This window comes from Mastigoproctus giganteus, chromosome 7 (genome assembly GCF_048544385.1).
Source record: "Mastigoproctus giganteus isolate SK-2022 chromosome 7, ASM4854438v1, whole genome shotgun sequence".
Taxonomy (NCBI): Eukaryota; Metazoa; Arthropoda; class Arachnida; order Uropygi; family Thelyphonidae; genus Mastigoproctus; species Mastigoproctus giganteus.
In genome coordinates, this window is record NC_143581.1 from 67109757 (window position 1) to 67127067 (window position 17311).

Below are 17311 nucleotides of genomic sequence, written 5' to 3' on the forward strand. Positions count from 1 at the left end.
TCTAAATAAGTATAATGCTAAATGGCTGGGGTGCTGGTGGAGATAGAAAAGTTTAAAGAATATGCGGAAATACCTTTATTCTTGTTTTCTCTAAAACGAAGGCGTTCAAATTATGAATGTCAGAATGGACTTTTCTCCACTTCCTATCTTTCCCTTCGTTAGTTTGTTTTTAAAAAAAAAAAAAAAACTTGAATAAAGTAGAATACATCACCTAATCGGCACGTTGCGAAAGGAGCTGCAGCCTTTTTCACGGTGGCGACTAAGTTGGAGCACAGAATGCTAAACTTGATTGAATTCATTAGTGGCAGAATGCCCCTACATGCAGAAACAAGTGAAGGAATCGATTATTTTTATGTTGAAAGGTTTCCATGATCTATTATTTCGATTACGAAATTAAAAAAAAAAAAAAAATCGATATATCAATCATATGATAATAAAAATCGCATGTGCGGAGCAAACCTTTCTTGACCAGCCGAAGACTTTGCTTAATTAAGCGGGTGTGCACTCTGACCTGCACTACATGTTAGATCTTCACTTTGTTCCCATGATGACCAGAAGTTCCGTTTTAGGAGTGGTGGCACTCTAAGTTTTGCAGGTTTGTGTTCGAGACAGAATTAGTGCCACTTTCCTTTTCGAAAACAAGTGGTGCGTAATTTTTTACACAGCTCTAATACGAGCCGCAGTCGTACCAGGTTTCATACTTACAAAGCGAAAATGATAAGGATCACTAAGTCTGGAGAAAATTTTCAGAAATGGTGTTCGCTCGCTTTTTTATTTAAAAAATATACTATATTTTGCTCACAGTTATAGCTATTTTATCTTACTTAGATAGCTAAGTTGTGCGTGACAGGGACAAAGAATTCAGGTATGCTTAGTCTTACTTTACACGTTCTTCCCTTACTAATATATTTGTTCATTTTTTTTTTTTATACCACTACCTCTTCTGTTTTCAGAGTTTGTTACCCTCAAATTAAATTGGATGTATGGTGTTTTGGACGCTCCTTCAAAGGTTTACTTTTAGTTATAAAGGAAGGTCATCGGTGTTTCAGTATGCTATATTATACTGTACATACACGAATGGCCATAGATAAAGACAGGTTCTTCTGTGATCACCAAAGTTACTGTAGGACGCTTTAGTTTCCTCATAAATTGTAAAGACCATTTCCTTGCTTCCGCTTGTGGCTTGGAATGTTGGCGATAAGGGCATACTCACACAAACTTGCTTGTTTTCTTAATTACAAAAGGGGGGAAAAAAAAAAAAACGATTTAAAGACTGGAATAGGACTTGCCCTTTCAGTTTTGTGATGCAGTAACTCATAAACATGTGAACTATGGAGAGGGAGAGAGCGGAAAAGAAAATAAAAATTCCATCCTTATAGTGCCCTATGCGCGATAAGCTAAATGTGCAGTTACTGTTCTAAATAAATGAAATTTAACTGACCTGAACAATGAGTCTTTTTCCATACACGTCATTAATAAACTATGCATTCTTCAGTTATAGCTTCTAAGTGATGTGCCTCCCATTACTGATAATTGAAAATGGAGACCGTATGTCAGAGGAGTTCCCAGTTAATTATGACAATACTGTCACGCGGGCTTAAACCACGGTCCACCGCTGTTGACCACTCGGACTTCACTTATTTGACATTCTGAAATCAAGGGAGATGGGGGGGGGGAAATGAAACATACTTGGTGCAAGTTATCCAGAACTGAGGCTCGTGGTCACACTGATCTCTGCTGACCCTAATAATGCACAATGTGCGAATCCTTAACGGACTATGCTGTATAGCTCGCAGTGTAAAGAGCCGAACAGCTTCCTACACTGGAGCAGTGATAATTTGCATCTGGTCATGCAGGTCAAAGTGATAAAGTATATGTTATGGGTAAAGATATCACGGAGTTTCAAAAGGGCATTATGGTGGGAACTCGTGCGCTGGGCGCTGTAATTGGGTTGTACAAACCACTCCCGCCGACAGAACAGTAAAGGATTACGAAATGTGGATGTTCCTGTTGAGCTACGGGTGCAGCTGGTTGTACGGGCTGAATGGCAGGTCACTGTGCGACAGTTGACATCGCAATACGGTATGGGGAATGAAAGAACAATATCTCAAATGACGATGCTCCGCACACTCAGACGTATGTGGTTCCACAGCAAGAAACTCCTCACCGCCGAAGGCGAATGCAGTGGTGTCAACACTACGCTGGTTAGACACAGTGGGACTGGATACGAGTGTGCTGGTCGGATGAATCCAGATAACTGATGAAACACCGACGATGCCTGGTGCAATTGAGGCCATGGGCCCGTCGTGCATTGTGACCACTATCCAGGCAGGCGGCGGTGATTGCTTAATATGGAGCGTGTTTTGCTGACAGGAACTATGACCCCTGGTGCACATGGACCAACATTTCAGTGGTGAGGTCTACCCGGCAGCTCCCAGGGGACCCTGTGCACCCTGCATCGTTGCACATTTTTTTCTTGGACAAAAACAGGTTTTTCAAAGACGATAATTTACCGTATCATCTGACCTGCACTGAAAAAGTGGTTCGAGGAACAGTGAAGATATCGCTCATCTTGATTGGTCTCCAAATTTGTTTGATCTTAATTCAATTGAGCACCTGCGGGCAGGGCTGTATTTGGTGTTCCTAGGCACTTTTATTCAGAAATGTGCTAAAAAAAAATGGTGGGGGGGGGTGGTAAAAACTTTGACTGTGAATCACGTCAATTAACATGACTCAAGTTTAAATTATAGTAAATGATAACCAATTGACGGAGCGACCGTCACTTCAATTCTTCTAGTTTCTAACGTATGCGTATTGAATTGGAGCTCCTAGAGTCGATTGCGCACTTCTTTTCTCAGCTCGTTTTTCGTTAGTCCCAGTGAAAAGAGTGAAGCTTGTTTTTTTATATATTTTTTTATTTTTCCCTTCCTTCGTTGACCCTAGGCACCGTAACTAATGTGCCTAATGGGAAATCCTGGCCAACCTATGGGATATCTTGGAAAGCGATGTAAGGTGTATGGGCACGCAATCGTCATGTATTCAGCACTGTGCGAAGTCTGGCGGGCAGCATGGCTGCACACCCCCGCGGACATTTAGTGGAGTTTAATGCCTAGGGCCCTAGGCAAACAGGAGCTGTTATCTGTGTGAACGTGTCCCAACACGGTATTAGGTAGGTGGTCATAATTCAGCGATCACTCAGTGTGATATAGAGCGAAAAGTCAAAGTATAAGGGGAAGAGCAATAAATATTACAGTTACAATTAAACTGAAGGTGTTAGAGAAAATAAAACTGTAGAGTTTTAAGTGTTCTATAAAGTTAAAATCTTAGTAATTAATTTATAAGAAGATAACGATATTTATTTTTAACTTAAGTTAATCACAGAAAAAGATAAATTAAATTAATTGTAATGAAACAGAAAAAAAAGCAGAATGCGCCTGAAAGGTAACGAATATATATACATTAAAATGAGTCGTTTCGTAGACTTTGTGGATTTGCTAGTGGCTTAGAGTAGGATCCCTTCGGTATTTTTCTTGAAGCAATCATAAACAGTTGCTGTCTAACAGACAGTCCAACAGAACGTCAAACACAAATCCTAGGTCTTTACAGAGCAGAGAACACTTTTCACCGTATAGATGAAATGCTTGTTGAATAGGGTAAGACGGATATTCTGGAGACATTCGGGAAACGGTGTGAAGGAATGATACAGGCGCTGAGAACCAAAAATTGTAATTAGTGAGGAGTACCGTACCTTTTAGACAGAATCTGGAGTCTGTACTTTTTGTCTTGGATTAAATTTAAGTTCAGCGTCACTGCTTTGTATCTCCTGCAGCCTCTGTGTAAGTGATCCGAAATAGTTGGTGTTTTGTAGATAGCGAGGGGTATCCTCCACTGGTATTCATCTTAGGCATTTATGGATCTGCAATATCTTGTGATCATTTTGTGATGAGTGCGAGAAACCTGTAATCTATCTTAGTTTGAATTTTGCTTTATATATTGCATTTAAAAACTGCAGTCGTATCAGAGGTGTGTACTCCAGCATTGATTTAGTGTTTGATGCGCTCAGTTAACTGAGCTCCTGAACCCCAGACCTCAGTTCTATAGAAAGAAAAGTATGGTTAAAAAAAAAAAAAAAAAAAAAAACCATTGGAAAAAAAGCGTTAGCGCTGTTGTGCCATCGAGGCGATTCGTGTACTAAATATTTGAAGTCAGATTTCAAAGTTAAGCTTTTAAGTTGAAGTACAAAGTTAAACTTCAAATACTTAATACACAGCTTTATGACTATGAATAAATTTGGTAAATTGTGGCACGCAGCTGACTTTCTATCTTGGATTCCTATGACCAAAGCGCGTTTCCTTACGGCAGTCGGAATGTAGGTTCCAAACAGAATTCGTAGATAGCAGGTTGGCAACTGAGTTTTCTGAAGTGTTAAGTTTTTATTTGCATTAGAATGATGCATAAATTTATATCACATTATAGTGATATAAACTTTCAGCACAAAATAAGAATTTAACAGAAATGTACAATGATAAATAATAATGACTGTTTACATCTTCGAACAAAATATGGATAATAACCTAAAAAAAAGTTTTTACAGCATCAGGAGTCTGCTTCCTGAATGAATTTTTGGGAATAAAAATATCAACCGTGTGAAGTTTAATTAGTTTCATGCCATGAAATACCGGACTCGTAGAAGAATAGTTCGTTCTAAGAAGCGGTAAGAAACGTGTATTGAAGACGAGAATTTGCACGAGAAACGTGCCATTGAATAAGAGAGGAGCAGGAGAATCAATAAAGTCGTGAACTAAATTATAAATAAGAAAGCAAGACTGAAGATTACGTCGTAGACTAAGAGGAACAAAACGAAATTTGTTGTTCAGAGCGTTATAATCTCTGCGATGGAACTCTGTGTTCCTTGAAGCAGAGGAAGCGAATAAGTGATTTCAATACGTTCGAGTAGGCCCAACGTATATTTCCGAGCAGGTGAATAAATAATGGCACAGTAGTCATCAAGGACAAGTAAAATTAATTACTTGTAAAGGATCATAGTAGCAGCCGCACTGTTGAAAGTTATTTTTAAACTAACTTAAATACAATCCTATCTGGAGAACCAATTCGTCATCTGATAGCAGAGCACTATTCGGAGAAAGATTATTATTTTTAAATCCATTTCCAGAAAGTTTCCATACTCTCAGTATCCACGAAGTTAACATAAATAAGATATTTTGTACTCAGTTCGCATTTTAATTTCGAAGAGACTGTAGCATCTTCGAAACAGTTCGTTTCACATTGATTGACTAGAGGGGTATTCCCTAGACGAGTGAAAATTTTCATTAAGAGCTTCATATCATTAGTGAAACTCACAGGAAATCACATGTAGTAACTGAAGTGGGATCCTTAGTGGTAGATTTAAACAAAAACAAGCTAGTTAATGCACGTAGTTAGTGCATCATATCTCAGGGGCTTCAGCAAATATTAATGATTTTAAAAAAAATGAAAAAAGTAACGCCTTTCATGTACAAACACCGAGAGCATTTCGTATCTGCGCATCCACGTTATTTCCATTCATTCCTTCAATCAGCACATTCCAAAAAAAAAAAAAAAAAGTATTCAGTGCTTCAGCAGAAATATACGGTGTATGGATAAGCTACGTGATATGTCGAGAAAAACAAAACAAAAAAAAAATGAAAGAAAAGAAAGATTATGCATATCTACTATATATGTCATCAATTGTGTTCCTCGTTAGATGCTACCACGACGGACATAGCTTGCCTTTTCCTTTGCTATTTATTGGTGGTACGTTCAGAAAAGATTTATTTGTTTATTTTTTTAATTGTCAGATTTCTATTGTTCCGATTTTGATAAAATTTGCAAAGGCAAACTACATCGTTCCAAACGAGCCAAATATAAAATATGATGAAAACCCATCCACTGAGGATCGAGTTATGTGGACTCACGAAAAAGAAATAATTGCCGGATTTCTGTTGACCGATTTTAATGAAATTTGGGGTGGCTCGACAGCTTCATAAGTTTTCTGGTTTGTTTCGTGATGGGATACTACGGTCAGGCAGCCATCCACAAGCCACTATTCAACTCGACGAATCCCAGATGCCATCTAGCTTGGCGTAAGGCCCGCATTTTTTTGGACCAATGAAAAGCTGTGTTTTGGAGTGAACAGTCACAGTTCATGGTCCACCAATCTGACAAGTCGTGCCTGGGTGTGGTGGATTCTCAGAGAAAGCTACTTGCCGGACTGTATCGTCCCAACAATGAAGTTCGCCGGAGGCAGCCTGATGATCTGAGGCCATTTTTTCATGGTTTGCCATGGGAACATTGGTTGTATTGGACAAAACCATGGATGCTAAGGTCTATCTAGACGTCCTGGACAATAAATAATGCGCCACCTATGCAGTGGTAGCAGGGAATACCCATATCAGCAGGAAAACTGTCCATGTCATGCCTCTTTTGTTGTGATGGACTTGTTTGAGGATATGAGGGTCGAAAAGTGGGATGGTCTAGCTCAGAAGAGGACATATAGAATGAATTGGATCATCGGGTGCGTATGAGGAGAAACTGTCCAACAAAAAAAAGAAAAAAAAAAAAACAGAACTGAACTGAACGCCGCTTTGAAGCCTGAATGGCGGAAAATATCGGAGGCTATTTACAAAAAATTGTGGGGAGTGTTCTATAGGGACTAGAGGCTGTCATAATGGTTAAATGGTTGGGCACATTTTATTAGTTTTCTTTTAAATAAAGATTAACTATAGATATGCAGGTGTCTGGAGGCCTGACTTAGCCGAGTGGTCAGGTCAGAAAGTGCATTGCACGCGTTCCTTGAGTGGACGGGGGTTCAAACCCGTGACTACTAAATACGATAAATGTTTGTATTGACGATTTATTGTAAACTCTTCTGACTTGGTTGTCGTGCTGGAGTATATAAACAGTAAATTTAATTTAATAGTAGGGCAGTCTTTTCTCTCTCTCTCTCTTTTCCGATAGCAGTATCAAGAGGCTTTGTTTACTTGGAAATGTTTAATTCTTGAAATTATTTGTATTTATAAAAATACTTTAAATGTGCAGCTTGCCTTGATAGCTGTTTCATTTCTGTAAGTTTTATTTATTTTTTTTTTAATGTATTTTAAACGACAATAATAATAATAGCAATAAGAGCTTAATTGACGGTACTCACCTCAATTGATCTGCTTAGTTACATGGTAGTGAAGTGGAAATGATTTAAATGAAGTTTAAAATAAGTTAAAATAAATAAAGACGGAATTGTTAAAAATCTGTAATTAAAATTTGTTCAAGGAAGAAGTGAACTGCCTCGTCCCTGGTTGTCATTTATAAAATATTAATATGAGAACTAGATATATATTAATATTTTATAAATGACAACCAGGGACGAGGCAGTGCACTTCTTCCTTGAGCAAATTTTAATTACAGATTTTTAACAATTCCGTCTTTATTTATTTTAACTTATTTTAAACTTCATTTAATTCATTTCCACTTCACTACCATTTAACTAAGCAGATCAATTGAGGTGAGTACCGTCAATTAAGCTCTTATTGCTATTATTATTAAGTCGATTACATAACGGTACACTAAGAAGCTCTATAAATCCGCTGTGTGTTTTAAACGGTAACAGAACCAATCGATCAGGAGGCTTAGAATTTATCATTCAACAGTGAATACAATCGTTAACCGTATTTAGCAGTCACGCACGCTTGAATCGCTGTTCATTCAAAGGCTGCGCTTCTACAATTTGCGAGGACACTTGAATTTTATAGGCGGAGAAAGTTATTTTTTTCGTTCAAATTCTTCGTCATCACTTAATTGAATTGTCGTTAACAAACTGGAAATTAACTAATTTGTTTTTGTTTGTGAATAGTTGCATTATTAGTAACAATGTTTAATACCAGTCGATTTGTATGCAAAATGTTAATAATAGCTGGACTTCTTTTCTTGAGAGAGGGGTATACTGTATAAACTACTGTAAAATCATTGAAATTCAGATTCTAGGAATATAGTCAAATTCACAAGCATTTCGTTGGCTATCATTGCGTTTGAAATACACCTGTATTAAAGTGGTGCGTATGCTCACCATTAAGACAATTTGAGGCGATCGGTTTTGGTTTTAATAATATCGAATAGCTCCATGACACATCTAATTTGAACTGAATGGGCAGTCAAGTGTGATTACCTCTTACAGATTGGAAATCGTAGACGGGCAATAGTACGTCATTGGGAAAGATATTTGAGCCACTGTAATTTATTTTAACATGTCAGAGAAAGTACAAGGGGCTCTAATATCCATGACTTGCTTCTCGCCAAGGAACAAATAGCTGTTATTGACTGCAATATTAAAATTGGTAATGTCCAAAGGGATTTCTGTGGTCAAGAGAAAATGAGAGGACTATAAGTTAATGGATAGGAGTTCATTATGGAAAGTATTCAATGGCTTTTTCTTGGAAGCTAACAAACATTTTTTCCAGTGAAGAAGTTTCGCAAAACAAAGAGAAATGCCCAAGTTTATGACCGCTGTTGTCATACACTTGGCCATCTCTGTTTTTGGGTTTAATTGAGCTAAAGGAAAAAGCAGGTGATGGACTATCGCGAGATACTGATTTGTATGAGTATTATAAGAGTATGTGTAGCAAAAAAACACCTCTGATAGTATAACACAGGCGAAAGCGGAGTATGAGAAATCACTAGCACAGAAAATTAAAAATGGCGACAAAGTTATTTTGGTACACTAGTACAAAACGGAAAAGAGTGATCAGATAGGTAGGCTTCACTTGATCGAACTTATTTTGCAACGAACTTTACAGTTAGAGGAGATGCGAACCACGATGGATCAGTGAGGAGTATGTTAGGACACACGCACGCACACAGTCCACTGAGATACTAACTGTGAATACTTAACTAAGTTTACTTTTAAAAAAAATTTATCCCATCAGCGGTCCCTGCCAATCAAAACCTTCTCGGGCGGGACCGCTACTTGAAGCGCATTACCAATATATTTGTAAAGTAACTTGTTTTTCACGCCCGCATGTAAGACTCCTAATGGGTAGATTTTCATAAAATTTCATATTTGATTTGTTTAGAAAAAGTTGGCCAGGTAACACAAATTTCATTAGAATCGGACGTCTTCTCAACCTCCAACACCCATGCTCAGTACTAAGTACTATAGGTTCTAATACCTCTCGTGTTTCGGGTTTTCATAAAAAAAAACAAAATTTTATATATATATATATAGCTGAAGCAATGGATGTTATATTTGTTGCTGTGTTGGTTGGAGGAATGAATGCAGAATATGGCGAATGCGCAGAAACTAAATGCTCTTTATTCGTGTATAAAAATAGTTGTTTTTAGCTGGTTTGCGCGCGGACACGGACACACACGGTAGAACCGGGATAAGAAGTTCCCGCATAAACTTTTTCCCCCCCTGTATTATATTTGGTTTCTTAAATCCTAATTTCAACACTTTGTTGTAATGTAGTATTTTGCCGCATGAAAAGTTCGTGATATAGAGTGTATTATTATAATAATGAAGTTTTCCCACTTAATACGTTTTTATAAATATAGAAATTATTTATTTTTAATATTAAAAAAATTTAAACAATATAAACATTGGGTAATTGAGAAAGTTAGTGTCAAGCATCATTTTAGTTCATAGTAAACCACCGAAGCAGGTGAAATGGCATCGTTTTTTAGATCTCATATTGTAAATGCCTTCACAACGAGTTGTCCATATATATTGCCCTACCTCCAATAAGCAACGCTTCCCAGCGGAGAAGACTAATGTTACTTATTCTTTGCGATACCACCATCGCGGGGTGGTGGTATCAGCCAAGAATCCATTGACGAAGTGTTGCCTATTCGAGAATCCATTTTCAAAACGTTGCTTATTCGAAGTAGTTCAATATCAGGGCAACTGGTTGAGAAGGCATTCACAATATGAGATATACACTGTAACAGAAACGATTCCATTTCACCTACTTCCGTGGTATACTTCCACCAAAGTAGGTGAAACGGAATTGGTGGTTTACTACGAACTAAAATTATGCTTGGCACTAACTTGTTCGATTAGTGAATTTTCCGTAGGCTTAGGCTTTCAGCGCTAAAACCTTTTTTAATATAAACATTTTGATACCATGTAAGTGACATATTGCAATTGTTTTCATCGATATCTGTAATTGGATACGTAGACCGCGTTAAGTTCTGATGATTGTGAACAGTTCTGAATTACTTAGTGAATTGTTGCTCTGTCTTATTGTAATTAACCCCCGGGGCTCACATCTGGTGAGTATGGGCTTGGCACACCCAGGGTCCTGAGCTGGATATCATCATTCTTCTCTTTCTTGGTGATTCCCTTCTACTTTTGTCTCTCTCTCTCTCTCTCTCTCTCTCTCTCTCTCTCTCTCTCTTAGGGCAACTTGGGAATCATTATTTTTTTTTCCTGGTGCAACATAAGCCTCAGGCTTCCTTGCACCATATGGCTATTAATAATAATAATTGTGACCTTTAAGGTATGCTGAAATTCCAAAGGAGCTCATTCTTCCAACTTTGTAATGGGTTGAACGAACAGAATGTTAAGCAATTAGAAATCCTCAATTTAAAAATGTTTCCCCATAGACTAAAATATGCAGAGTAAAATACATGTATTTATTAATTCTGAAATAGTACTTAAAAATAATCTTTAACTTATGTATGTGTATTTTTTTATTTGTGTAGTTAATATTTCATATCCTTAGGTCATTTTCCTTTCTAAGCAGCTCTAAACCTCCAGTCCCTTTGAAAACTTCTTATCCGCATTCTACTGTTTATATATTATGTGTAAAATATTAATATAACAGAAAATAAATTATTTTGCCTACATGTTGTAGTTTCTGGTTATAGGCAATTGTATGGATGTTTAGCTAACAGGAGGCGAAATTACCTAAGTAATTAGGATAGAAATACACGCCTCTCTCTTATTACGCTATCCCAGAGTGTGGAAAATTTTAGTTGTAGGAAGTGAACAGTATATGACTGAAGAATATAAAGTTGGTGCTTGGGTTATAACTACTTGTGGATACACATCTACCAGGAACGTAACTAACACGACGGGAAATCGTGCATCCGTATAACCCGAGCAACAACCTTATATTCTTCAGTCATATACTGTTTACTTGACTACAACTAAAATTTTGCACGCTCTGGACTATTGGTGTAATACGACGGCGAGGGTGTCTATTTCTATCCTAATCATTTAACTAATTTCGTCTCCTGTTAGCTAAGCAGCCATACAATTGCCTCTAACCACAATCTGTACACAAAATATTAAAAAATATATAGGTTATACTAACAAGCTCCATCTTTGCAGTCAACCTCAAGGTAGGCGAGTAGTGTCACGCAAATACACAAACATTTATACAGAAACCCCTCAAATAACATAGTATGTACAGTATATCTTTCTATACATTAAAATAATTTTCCGTCTAGTGATAATTATTCAGTCATTGGGAGAAGAGAGATGCGGGTTACGTGTAACATGTAACAGAAGCTTGTTTTACTGTGGTAACAGAAGCTTGTTTTACTGTGGTAACAGAAGCTTATGTTTAAGCGTGGTCACGCGCTATGTTTATCTAACATGACCACCAGATACCATTCTTGATTTTCATATGTAACGTATTCATAGCAGAGGAAGAGACACACAGTGTCGAAAGCTTCTGTAGGTATTTTATTTTTCTTTATCAAAAGAAGCGAGCAGTGGACGAAGCCCCATAGTATTTATTATTATTACTTTAGCAAACGCGCGTGAAATGTATGGCAATGCGTATGTTAACTAAACTTGTATTTTGATTTTATTTGATTTGTAACGAGCTCTCTGGGTATTAATCTGTTTGCATTTTTAAACATTTCCACTTAGTGTTATTTATTTGTAATATGATTAATGATATACATTAAAATAATAGATAATTGCCTAGTAATATATTAATAGTAGGCATTAATGAATAATAATAAACATAGTGTGTGTGTGTGTGTGTGTGTGTAAGTAATCCAGAAATTAAGTAGAGGGGGTTAAAAATAATAAAAAAGAAAAAATAGTAAAACTAACATCAGTGGGGGCAGAAAAGCATAAACCGCTACATGTTGCGCATAATAAACTTAAATAAAATATATGCCAATAGCATGGCAAACCAGTAGAGTGAAAATGAACTTAACCAATAAAATAACAAAAAAATAAAAGTAAAATGAGGGGAGGAGAGAAAAAAATAGGTGTGTACTCCAGCATTGATTTAGTGATTAGTGAAGCAACGTTCCTAATATAATTTAGAAAATACAAGCCAATTCAAAAGAAATTTAGTGGCGCCCCCAGAATGGCACCCGTTTCCGAATTATGTATGTGAAATCTCACTAAGGTGGAAACGTGGACTACCAACAATGTGACAAAATGAACTGAAAATAATTAAAAAAATAAAATAGACTGACCATTATGCCCCGTCTCCACAGAGGACCACGAGGCCATTAATAGTCAGGAATCACTGCATTTCGAACGCTAAACAAGTCCATGCAACGACGGAATGATAGTAAAATCAAACCGCCGGTGCAATAGATTTGCATAACGGTGGTCCTTATGCAGCGAAAAATAAGACAGGAAACCTAGTACTCGCATGGTCAAACCATACCATTGACAAAACAATAGTTGAACTGAAAATATATAAAAACAAATTAGACTATTGATGGCAGTATGAACGCAGCGTTAGCACAACGTCATGCTACTACCGTGTAAATATAATCCAAAAATTAAGTAGAGGGGTTAAAAGTAATAAAAACGAAAAAATCGTAGAAAACCATCAGTGGCGGCAGAAAAGCACAAACCACTACATGTTGCGTATAATAATAAACTTAAATAAAATATATGCTGGTAGCATTGCAAACCAGCAGCGTGAAAATGAACTTAACCAATAAAATAACAAAAAAAAACTATCTACTTTTTACATAGGTGAAAACCTACAGTCGGTAGCCGGTTGGGCCCAGGGCGAAAGACTGTTTTGTGTATCCTTCTCTACTTCTGTTTTGTGTATCCTTCTCTACTTCTGTTTTGTGTAATGATCTTCTTCCATATTCATTTCCTGAAAGTCCCTATCGTCTTATTTGTTTCTATATATTTTCAGTTCAACTTTTGTTTTGTCATTGGTATGGTTTAGCCGTGCGAGTACTAGGCTTCCTGTCTTATTTTACGCTGCATAAGGACCACCGCTATGCAAATCTATTGCATCGGCGGCAGTGGTGTATTCGGACCGGAACAACGTTCCAGTACTTTTTTCTTAAATGTCATAATAGAAAATTCATTAAATTTATACACCTAATATTATGAAACAATGGCATAATCAAAGGGAGGGAGAAATATCTATTTTTACCCATCGCTACTAAAATATATATATATTAATAGTAATCTTTAAAATTAATAGATTTCTTTAAAAATTTATTCAAAAACAAAAGTATAAATTTCGCAATGAAACTTGAACGTTTCTTATTAAAGTACAATGTGTTAGATTAAGAGATCCAGCGAATGAGATATACTGTGATGCGGGCGAACGCTGCATTTTGATTCGCCATGAACTGAACGCTAGAACTACCGTAGTTGTTCTACGAACCGTGAGTCTGAAGTCTAATTCAGTTACTGTACAGTCGATGTGGTGTTATCGTATAGTCTTCTGGAGAACAAAATTTTCGGTACTATTTTTTTTTTTTTTTTTTTAGCAATACACCTCTGATTGGCGGTTTGATTTTATTATTATTATTCCGTCGTTGCATGGATTTGTTTAGCGTTCGAAATGCAGTAATTCCCTTATTGGCCTCGTGGTCCTCTGTCGAGATGGGGCATAATGGTCAGTCTATTTTATTTTATTAATCATTATTTTCAGTTCATTTGGTCGCGTATTGTTGGTAGTCCACGCTTCCACTTTAGTGAGATTTCACATAATTCGGAAACGGGTGCCATTCTGGGGGCGCCACTAAATTTCTTTTGAATTGGCTTGTATTTTCTAAATTATATTAGTAACGTTGCTTCGACAGTACCATCCTTTATTTTTTCTTTCCCCCCCATTCTATCTTTATTTTTTGTTATTTTATTGGTCATTTTCACTACTGGTTTGCCCTACTACTGGCATATATCTCCTCGAGGGGGGAGAAATAAGGAATCCGGAGAGGCATAAATTTTTCCCCCCTTATAAACTTAATTATTAAGATGAAGTTTAAATTTTCCTTAGAACAGTTGCCCTCTGACAATTTCCAAAATGGTGTGCCCTCGTAACTAACTATCTACTTCTCGCATTGCTTTCACCTACAGTCGGGTGCCGGTTGGGCCCACGGGGAAAGACGGTTTGTTCATCCTTCTTTACTTTTGTGTTGTATAATGATCTTCCATATCCATTTCCTGAAAATTAAGCGGTTTTCTCGGACCTCTCAATCCATTCGTTGCGCTCGCGTAGTATAGATTTTCAGTAGCATTTTGTGCATGGGATAAATATATGTATACTGTATATATATAAAACGCATTTATAGTTGTCCATGGTTGTGATAGCTTGTCTCGAAAGTACGGCCGTTGAATATGTGAATCTACAACACCACAAATGTGGCGTTGTAGATTTGCACAGTATTTGCATTTTATATTTATACTGTATATGGTAACTTTATACATCAAACATATTTCTTAATGTGAATAGGGAATGAATACCCGCCTACAAGTTGTGCGAAAGACTTGAATTTGCTCTTGAAGTTTTGATACGCCTTACGTACCCTACTACATATTGATCCGATCCCGTCCAGGAAATAGCGGAGTTGAAGAAATTAAATAAAAATTTATCGAAGTAATTAATATATTAGGGAACATAAAACACTGTAAACTGATTTACTGATGACTATATTTTGTAAACATAAGGGAAGAAATAAACGTTATTTCCCCTTGTATGATCCTCGGTGGGGGGGGAGTACGCTTCCGAAGGTTACATCACTTACACATTACATTAAATTTACTGCTGATGACCGAGTCATTGTCCTTATATTGTGTGAACTTTCTGAAGGTCGCTTTGCAGCATTAATACCCACCTACAAGTTGTGCGAAAGACGTGAACTTGCTCTTGAAGTTACTGAGCATCTCTGAGAAGACCTGGCAGGAACAAGATGCAGTACGCTATAACAGTCGTACCCATCATAAACTAGCACAAGGTTAGAGATTTATTTTGATACGAAACGACATTCCACATTTTTTTAATAATAATAAAAAAAAATGTTCCTTTAAAGATGATTGAATTGGGATTCCATCTTCACAAATGACAGAGTATTCCTTTTCTGTCGGCATTGTTTACTTGTTTCTCTGTAACAAACTTAGGATACTAAAAATTCGCCAACTTTTAACTTTTTATTAAATGTTGTGAAAATTTGGCACTTTCTTATGCTATGGTAGACTGGTAGCAAAATACAGGTTAAAGTAACAGATGTTTTGCTATTGGCAGACAGTCTGGTGCTTTTTCTGATAATGTCCTTATTTCGGTTTTTGGTAATAGTTGTTATAATTATGACATTAGCGGTAATTCATTATTTGTGTTAGATAATAAAGCATCTGTGATTCGTATAAGCTCCAGAACGATAATAACCAGCATTAAATCAAAAAGTGTTAACCCGTACTGTTGGATTGGTCCAGTGGTAACATACTTGTCTGATAAATAGGTGTTGCGGTGCCCAATTTTTTTTTTAATATGAAGTATAAATAGTGCTATATGATTTCAGCAATCGAATTCACTGAAAGTAAAAAAAATACTACTGATCTATTACGTATAGGACTGAACTATACTCTCTCACCCTACTGTGAAAGTTGACACTCCTCCCACAACAAATGTAATAATGTACTGTATAAATACACCCTGCTCCCATCCATGGGATCTATATATTTTTTACCCAGGTAACAAAAATATAAATGTAAATATATGTATTTAAAAATATTAACGTTAAGTATCACATGTAATTTTTTTTTATCCGTATGAAAAGAGGGGAAAAAAAAAAACTCGGGTGATTTTGAACACAGTACTAAAACGTAATAGTTGTTAACGTTATCACTGAATTATAAGGGTGCAATTAGTTGTCGATTAATGCAGTACTTGTAATTTTGTAGCTTTTTTAAAATTTATTTATTTTTTGGCAATTACGTCCAAAAAATGGGATTTACTTCATAGGGTTGAATTTTCTTTTTATATATTTTAATGAACACTGAAAAATTATTTGTGAAGGGGTCTAAAAAGATCGTTTTGTATATTACGGAATATCATCAGTTCCCCTTCGATATAATCAGAATCAGAAAAATCTTTCACATTAATTACAGTTCATTATTACATTTTCACATTAATTACAGTTCATACAGTTCACGAGCCCCTACCTTTAATCCGTTTTTTAATCCATACAATATGTGTATGTATATATATCCCGCCTCTTCGTAACAGTGAGGAGGCCAGAAAATCATTTGTCCTAAAAGACAGCTAACAAATTAAATCATTAAATAAAAAGAGGATAGGAACAGTCATGGCTACTAAACAGATCCCAGTCAGCCTGATTCAGTTCGTTGGCAAATACTCTTATCAGTGAAATCTGAGAAGTTTAGGAAGTCGCATCAGGAAGTCAAGCATTTGTCTTGATTAATTCACGTAGAAATCATTGCACATTGCTGAGTGATTTGTAAAAGGTATTGAGAAGCCTTTTAGTTGTATTGTTATTGAGAAGGCTTTTAGTTAGTAGTCTGTGTTTTCACTGCATTGTCAGTATTTGTTGCAATTTGTGTCGAGTTTTTTTTTTTTTTTTTTTTCTTGCGAAGAAGGACGACGCAAAATTTCGAAGCATTTTAAAAGCATCTTTATTGTTCACGAATCTTTTGTTCATCTCTAGGGGAAATGGCCCCAAAATTAGGAATCAGTAGAGAACGAAGGTCTTCGTTTAACGGACAGTGATAAATTCTATGCTACCAATCTTCAATACCATTGCATGCGCACCACGGATCAGTAGTAACAATGCCTAAGTGAGAAAGCTTAGAATTTATGGACCCATGGCCAGTTAAATAGATACTATGCATACAGCCTTGGTGTGAACCATTTCTTGTCTCTATTGGTGGTTAAGGTGATACCAGGGAAAAAGGAATGGGTGATACGTCCTTTTTACCGTTATCCTAGTGAGTTGCCAGAAGCTGAGGCCCGTTCCAGCATCTGAAGCTCCTGATGTCAGCATTTAAGTCAATTGTAATTCCAAGGAAATCAGTGGAATTGTACGCTTTAGTCTGTAG

At 36.6% G+C, this 17311-nt stretch overlaps 1 protein-coding gene across 2 annotated transcripts in view; it reads left to right on the forward strand.

Annotated features, from left to right (window-relative positions):
- LOC150082973 (cerebellar degeneration-related protein 2-like) overlaps positions 1-17311 on the forward strand; it is a 187962-nt gene that overhangs the window by 87921 nt on the left and 82730 nt on the right. The gene's annotated exons all lie outside the window — the stretch shown is intronic.